Source organism: Pinus tabuliformis, chromosome 5_2, assembly GCF_031772625.1.
Source record: "Pinus tabuliformis cultivar Carrire ecotype Pingquan chromosome 5_2, CPIR1, whole genome shotgun sequence".
NCBI classification, from domain to species: domain Eukaryota; kingdom Viridiplantae; phylum Streptophyta; class Pinopsida; order Pinales; family Pinaceae; genus Pinus; species Pinus tabuliformis.
The window spans coordinates 913,973,934-913,982,304 of record NC_142306.1 but is presented as its reverse complement, the minus strand read 5'-3'; positions in this window follow the sequence as shown (position 1 = coordinate 913,982,304).

Genomic DNA, 8,371 nt, shown 5'->3' with positions numbered 1-8,371 from the left:
AATTAAATTTTCCCTGTGTAAATTCTCATTTACACAGTCGATAAGAATGCTTGCCTTTGTAGCTACTGTCTCCACTACTCGCTCCGCCTGCCTGATTTGATCGTCCCATTTATTAAAGAGAAATTCTTTATGATTTTCATTTATCCTGGGAGCACCTGCTCTTTTCCCTGCATCTTCATCCTGCCAAGTTAAGTATTCCGTCACCCGTCTATCACTTTGATCATAGTCACTCCGCAAGTCTATCACTTGATTGGTGATTTTATCGCTCAGCTCACAATAGTGACTCCACTATGATATTTTACGTCCCAACTCTTCCTGTTCCTGCAGTAGTTGCTCATTTAAGCCAATAGATTCTGAAATAAATTCTGCCAGCTTAGGTTCATCTTTATGCATTTCCTGTAAAGTCTGCAATTGTTTTCCTTTCTCGTCTAGACTTCTTTGATAGCCTATCGGCATCTGCTGAAAGTCTTCCTGCAGCTTCTCGAGCTGTTTGGAAGCTTCAATATTAGCATTGACTTGATGCAACTGTCGTTGTAGCAGCTGTATTTGATCTTCTTATTCTTTCAATAGTTGCTGAACTTCTGATGCCTTGTCAATAGTTGCAGAAGCATACGCTCCTGCGATCTGAGACAGCTTAGTGAGATTTTCAGTCGGGTTATTGTTGGGGTCTTTCCATAAGACGTCCAAATGTTCAGCATCTTGCGACACTGTATTTTATAGTTTTCTTTTCTTCCTCTGTCTCCTTACAACTGCTTTGTGTTGGGGACTATAGAATACATCCAGTGGGGGAACTTCTTCTACATTAAGTAGAAGCTCAGAAGGTGGAGCGATAGGGATGTGCTCCGCTTCTGTGAAACTACTGACTATGGTCGAAACCACTTCTTGCATTGCCTGTGTATTATTCACAGGTGTTTTTGGGGCTTGCCCTTCAAGATTGATCAGTTCATTGAAGGTTTCCCATTCTTTGTCCAGTTCTGTTGTTACGAGTGGTGCTTCGATGACAGGAGGGGCAACATCTCTTGGCGGGGAGGCGATCACTTGTTGTTGCGACATTGCACTTGACTGAGCTATATCTTTAGTTATTTCTTCATTTCTTCCTTGGTCACACCCAGACTCTTTAGGATGTTCAGGTACTCCTTGCGCAGCGTTGGATTTAGATCTGGAAGTGCTAGAGTTTCCACTGAGGCTAATGCTTGGAGTTGGTTCTCTGGCGAGCAGTCGCAGATTCTCTAGAGGAACACTGGCCAGCCTTCTTTCCCTGTATAACATGAACCTTTGGAGGTCATCTGGAGACAACCTCGACCGAGCTTCCCGCAAAATTTCTTGGATTGAGCTTCTACTCTGAAACAAATCATCAAACAAATCTTTCTTTCCAACGAATATTTTTATTTTGATGTTCGTTGTGAAATCTTGGGCAACATCATTTGGGTCAAATGGCCTTGCTGGGAATTTAAATAATTGTAGACACGTCACATTCTCCACTTCGGTGAAAGCGTGACCTACATCGAACAATGAGAAGGCCCCACAAGCTACAGGAAATTGAGGCCATATGGCCTTCTTTTTGTCCTTTAGGTCTTTGGTCAGGCCGCCTTCTGAACAGGTTTGATAAGCAATTTCCCAAGCCAAAAGTTTATCAGGAATATATAGAGGTAGGACATGTGGAGGTACAGTGCTTCCAAACACTCTAATATAGGTAAACCATTCTTCCCCGAACCATCTTGCGATGGGGATGATGTCTATTTGTGCCTCGGGTGAGCACCTCGGGGGGTCTTCATCATACATTATTCTATACAAGGGCAAAATAAGCCCGTGGAAAATCTGGTAGAAGTGAGGGACGAACTGAGAATCCCATAACACCTTATGATAAACATGGATAGGTAATGGGTCCTGGGTAGTCCATTTCCAACCCATAATGGGAAATTTAGACACATAACAAATAGAATCCATAATATATGCAGACAGATAAAAAGGAGGATAGATCCTTTGAGACAAGGATCTTTTAGACCGGTAATTGATAACATCCGTGTATAGATTATTAGAAAGGATCTTGGCCCAATCCATAATATCGGCATTTGTGGCAGCATCAATTAATGGTAGCCATTCAAACGGAAACTTATTGATATCCGACATCCCAAACAACCTACAAAGCATGGCCGCAGCAAAACAATACGGAGAGGTGAGGGAACCAGTGTTGTACATACCGTTTTTGTCCTTTTTGAGCGGCTCCTCTTTTCTGGACCAATCTTTGGTGTTCCCTGATAGGTCTGGGTTCTCTGCCGCAAATTTCTTGACGAATTGTGCATTGTAAGTTGCCTACAGTTCAGGAAGATGATACATAAGCTTCAAATCTTGCGCAGCGAATGATCCGATGAGCTCGTGTCCTTGAACTTTGAATTGTTTGTTGTTCATGTCTGCATTGTCAAGTATCCACTTGATCATATCCGTATATGGTAGAATTTTGGGTCTTGCTGCTATCCTGTGAAGAAATGAACATGCTAGCTCCTCTAAGGATGCCTCAGAAGAGCGTTGTGAGCCCGCGGCAACAGCAACCTTCATTCTTCTAGGATTTTCCTCTTCAAGCAGCCTGTACTTGCTTTCCCATGTTGATATCCCTGCATCTCTGTTACAGGTTGTGTCTGTATACAAAGGTGCCATCTCCTTCGTCTTTTCCTTCGCTTCAGAGCTTTGAGCTTTATTTTTCTTTCCCATTTCTTCCTGTGTTTGGGTTTGAATCGTCTTAGCTCTTCGTTCCTGCAGATTACGAGTGAAATGGAAATGACTGATCCAGAAAGGTGATGGGAGAGTTTTAAATGCAACAGATGTATCAAATATGCCACCTTACGTGAAGTAATTCTCTACAAAGGCACACATCTTTACTTCATTTAATAACTGACAACTAATTCATTTAGTATCATTAAAAGTGCATGATTTCGAGTCAGATTATGGTAAGTGGCATTTCTTTGAATGGCATGCCCGAAGGATTCGTAATGAAGTGACTTATGATTTCCTTACGTAACCTCGCATATTGCGCCATCGCAGATCGCGCCATCGCAAATCGCAAGAACGCAATATCGCAGCGATCGCAACATCGCAGATCGCAGAAGTTTGATGTTTGCCAAATCTTGCCGGCTCATTTCTGCGATATGCGATCTTGCGATCGGTGTTATCGCAGATCGGTAAATCTTTAAGTTTTTCCTTACGAGTATTACTTTGTTGCGACGCGATGTCATACTTAACACGAGGGTCTTGCATACTGATATTTAAAGAGAAATGGAGGCATTTCCTATCTTTTTGCAACGCGACTTTAAAATTTTTCTCCTTATCATAGACTTAGGTTTAAAATATTCAAAAGACCTACCTAAGCTTATGATGGTAACATTATTTTGAGGAAAGGGAACTCTTGTTCTTCCTAAGAATTAACTAAGGGTCCCCATTCATTTAGCATTTTGGTCAACACTAAAATGAATAAAGGGGCGTTGTTGCCGGCCACAACAGAAGGTTGTAGCCTTCTGCAGGTAGAAGCCTGCGTACTGGTAAAGGACTGGACCAGTACATTGTAAAAGAAGTTTCTTATTAAAGGAAGATAGAAACAAATTGCAGTAGGTGGTTTTCACCCACATTGGGTTTCCACCTTATATCATGGTGTTCATGTGTGTGGCTTATGTGTGATGATCTGTTCTGTTATACTACTCCTTTTTACTATTAATATGGTTAATAATGTTCTGATACATTCACTGAAGATAAACTAACTGAATCATAATATTATAGTATGTATGCTAGTTGCATTTAACACAGTCGCGTATATACGCGGTTATCCTAAACTGAAGCCGCGTATATGAACCTGAGTATGAAAATGAAAAAGTGTTTGAGTTGCTAATACTGATTCACCCCCCCCCCTCTCAGTATTATTTCCAACATATATATCGGCCTGTACTCATTCAAAATTTTCTGATAATCATAAATCAGATAGTTGTTTACACAAACAAAGATGAGCATTATTGTGGTGCTAATGAGGATGAAATCCCTGGAAGTCGTCATCTCCTTTTTTGATCGACTACGACCTCCATAGTTTGGCGATCAATGCCTTAGCAATTAGATAAATTTCTCAGTGTTGGGCTTTTTGTGTAATTGTGTATATCAAATAGATTTGAGAGTTTTTCTAATTATGGATTGTACATGTGGGGCACAAAATTTACATTTTCCAAATTGTAGATGTGGGGCACAAAATTTTTGTTTTCCAAGTCTTCTATCTTGATTATGGACTACCCACATGGTGGGTCATGGTTCTCATTAGCCTCAAAAATAAAATAGTGGATGATAATTAATGTTTACTAAGATTTTCTATATGGTTTATTCGACTTAATAAGGTAAGTGATTAATCAAAATTCTTTAACATTTTATTTCTATATTTGAAAATCAGTGAAAAAGAGAAGGTGAGTAGTGTGACAAATATTTTGAAAATTAAATTGAATGTGAGTATAACATGGAAAATCAAAGAGAAAGTGTTTTTCATCTTCAACCCTCTTAATATGATACAAGGGACCTACTCTTTCATTCCATGGTGTATTGGGAATTGACTAATGCCCAATTTCACTATGAAGCTCAAGAGAATTAATTCTTATCTTATCCATGTTCATTTTCTTCTTCACACTAGTCAAGACAAATATATATTTTTGGTTTGCGAGATTGGGGTTGATCACATCGTAACATTTTAGTTTATTTTTCCCTTAACTTTTTATCCCTCTACAATTTCTGCTTAAATTTAGAAGTAATAATATTTTTAATATGATCCTTGTTTTGCAACATTATCTCTTTTTTATCCCCTAATGGTCTAGCTAAGACTAGACATCCTTAGGCCATCCTCGCTTGAGCCAAATGTGGGGGTTTTGTCTAGAGTTAGAATTAATTTTAGGAAGCCTCTTGGCTTCCATGTCGGATAACTTCTTATACACAATATACCTAGTCATAGCCATGCTTTCAATGGAGGAAAGACTTGCTTCAATCAGGGGGATATGGTAGATAGTATTTTCTTTAATCCTTAGGTTTTCGGTTATAAACTGCTTGACATGTATCTACTCAATCTTCCTCCATGACTCTCTATATATACTACAACTCCAAACCTCACATCCATATAAAATAACAGAAGTAACGAGAGTCTCAAACATGAATTTTTTCAATCCCATATCTAAATATCTTCTGACTTACTATATTGTCTTCTCAAAAATGTAAATTATACTTGATAAATCATTGTCAACCACTAACAAAGTTTCTGATTCAGTAATTATTACTCTCAACAATTAAGAAAGTATCTCAGTGGACAAAGAGTTTTTATAATAAATTTTAAAAAATACTAATGTTCCCTCTCTCCTTATATTATGTTCCCTCTTGCTTTATCAAAAGTGGATGCCACATGAAAAGGAATCTATTTAAATTGGATGCTTAAGGATGTAACAACCCTGGTGAAAAGTCCATGTAATAAAAGTAAATAAAGGAAAAATAATAACCACGGATGATGGGACACTTATTCCAAGATGAATGTTGGGAAAATCCTAGTGATGGGGATCACTTGTGATTGTTTATGGCTAAGGATTTGGAAGGAAAAATGGCATTTTTGGCACAATTATTTATGAAAATAATGGAATTTAGGAGAAAAGGGAGGTGAAATTTCATAGGTTTCATGTGAGGAGAAAAATGAAGGAAAATAATGGAAATGAAGAAAATAGAGGCCTTATTCATAAAAATGCTTCTGAGGATCAGTTGGTAGCCTTTTTTCAGTTTAGTGTTGGAGCTCTCTCATTATTCTCTCTCTCTCTCATACTCTTGGAGACATAGTTTTTTGTTGGAGCACTCTTGGAGGGTGTGGCATACTTGTATGTTTCGAGCAAGAAGAAAAAGGAAGAGTAGGAAAGTGTAAGAGGGCATCCGGATCAACTGCTACATCAAATTTTCTTGCAAATACCGAGTTGCATGTATTATTTCTTCACTAGTTTTGGCATGCATGGCATATACATGTTGATTCTTGGTCATGATTTGTCACTAGCATGGACGATTGTCTAGATTGATAGTGGATTGCCTAGCCTTGCCATTTCCTGGATAGCCATGGAGTTTGTGGGTTTATTTCCTTGTTGTGTTTTTGGTTGGTCCTCATGCTTCCTTAGCTTGGGTTGAGTTACTAAATCCTAGAGCCTTGGTTGGAAAAATGCTCTGGAGCCCTGTAACAACTTGGGTTGAGTTACTAGCCCCGTAGCCTTGGTTGGAAAAATGCTCTAGAGCCCTTGGTGGGTTGAGTTACTAGTCCTGGAGCCTTGGTTGGACAAACGCTCTAGAGCCCGACGATTGTTGTGGGTTGAGTTACTAGTCCTAGAGTATTGATTGGAACAAACACTCTAGATCCCTAGATGGTTGGGATAGAGACTGATCTAATGATGGTTTTGTGATGTATGACCGTGGGTGGAATCATGATTTGATGGGTTGATGTGGATGGCCTCTGGAAGCCCTGGATGAGTTTCGATTGATGTGTTCTATGAGATCCCACATTCATGCTTGAAATATGGCACATGGGTGAATGACTGAAGAGAGATTTGGATCAGCCATTCTATGGCCTGGTGGAACGTGGAAGTCCCATCGCGGGTTTGGATTTTGAATCATTAATGAAAGGTTATTTCTCCTTGTGTATATATGAGCATTTTGATGGATTATATGTGGTTTATATGGTTATACTTTTTTTGGTATTTATGCTACTATTATGATGGTTATGTATGTGTTTTATGACAACAACTATGTATGACTCTCATCATGTTTTTACTTGTAATTGAATCATCAATATATCTATGGTGGATGGAATGACAGTTGATGTGTTGAGGCATCAATGTTTCTTAGCGATTCTCAGCTAAGTATGAGACCCCTATACTCAAATTTCTTATTTACACCTATAGATAACATATTCATGATATGTTTGACGAAATGCCTGTCATGGCTAGTAGGGGTCCAGTCAAGGTCTTATTCAAGTAATTGCACCAGTATTGTTGTTTCTATGTTATCTTACTATTATGAAGGTATCATGAAGTTTTGGGCAGTGACCTAGGCCTTGGGCCTAAAAATGTGGCTTAATTCCCTAGGACGTTGACACAGAACTAGAAAAAGGAGTCCCTGGACGCTGGCAGGCAAGCCTGTGAGAGCGTCCAAAGGTCCCTGAACACTGCCATGGCCATAACATGAGAGAAACTGGGGTTTAAGTTGTCCAAAAGTTCAATGGGACCCAAGGGAAATCCACCTAAAGTGTTGTATTGGTTCCTTAGGGTCCTCATGTTGATGTTGAATGTTTATATGATGTGTTTTCATCAGTTCCACTTCCTTAACATGACTTAGGAGGTCAAATCATATCATAGTGGCCTCTCATCGCATGTTTAATCCGGTTGGCCAGTTGCTTGGGTAGATGTGGGAGGAGGGTGTTACAGAGTGGTATCAAAGCATGGTTCACCCCTTAGGCTGGATGGGCTATGTGTTGGTCATGCATGCATGTCAATTGCACGTGTGTCTCTTACACTTGCATTCCATGTGCTTGTTGCATCTGCATAATTTTGATCATGGTTGTAGTGATGTCGTTATGTGGAAGTTGATGTTGTTATTGTGGAATGCATCGTCGTGAGTGTATAAATGGTTACATGTCGATTTATGTCGCTTATATGTATTGTTATTGTATGCTTGGTTACATTCTTGTATGATTGTTTACATTCATGTATGTTTGGTTGCATGTATCATCCTTGTAGGTTTGGTTTCAAGTATCGTTCATTCATGCTTGATCATATGTGCGTATGCATGTGTATAGTTGGTTACGTATTTCTTATGCATGTTCATGTTTGCATATGGTCAAGTGTATAGTGATGTAATGATGGTTGTTGTCATGCATGAGGTCTTAGTATGTGTTGTTGACATTGTCATGCATTGATGACTGGACCCTAGCTAGAATGACGGTTGCATGGTCATATGCTTATGTATTGAGTTTCTATATGTTGTCATGATTATGTTATACATGTATCACGTTGATTTGTTGATCTTACAGACAAGGTATCCTCCCCGAGCTATACTAAGGTACGTTGGTTTATTGTGAGTTGGTTTAGATGACATGATATACCTTGCAGGAAGAAATATCAAATGGCTAGCAAGATGGTAGACTACAAAGACTCTCCCTATGAATCAGAAGAGCAGTATGGTGTTGGGAACTATTCTAATTTGGCAGTTACACTGAGAAGGTTAAAGGAACAAATAATAATTTGTAAGGCAAATAATGACATAATCATGCAGGCACATGAGAAGCTAGCAGAGGTAAATGCAGTGATACTTCAAAGCTTGTCAGATGTATAGCGATAGG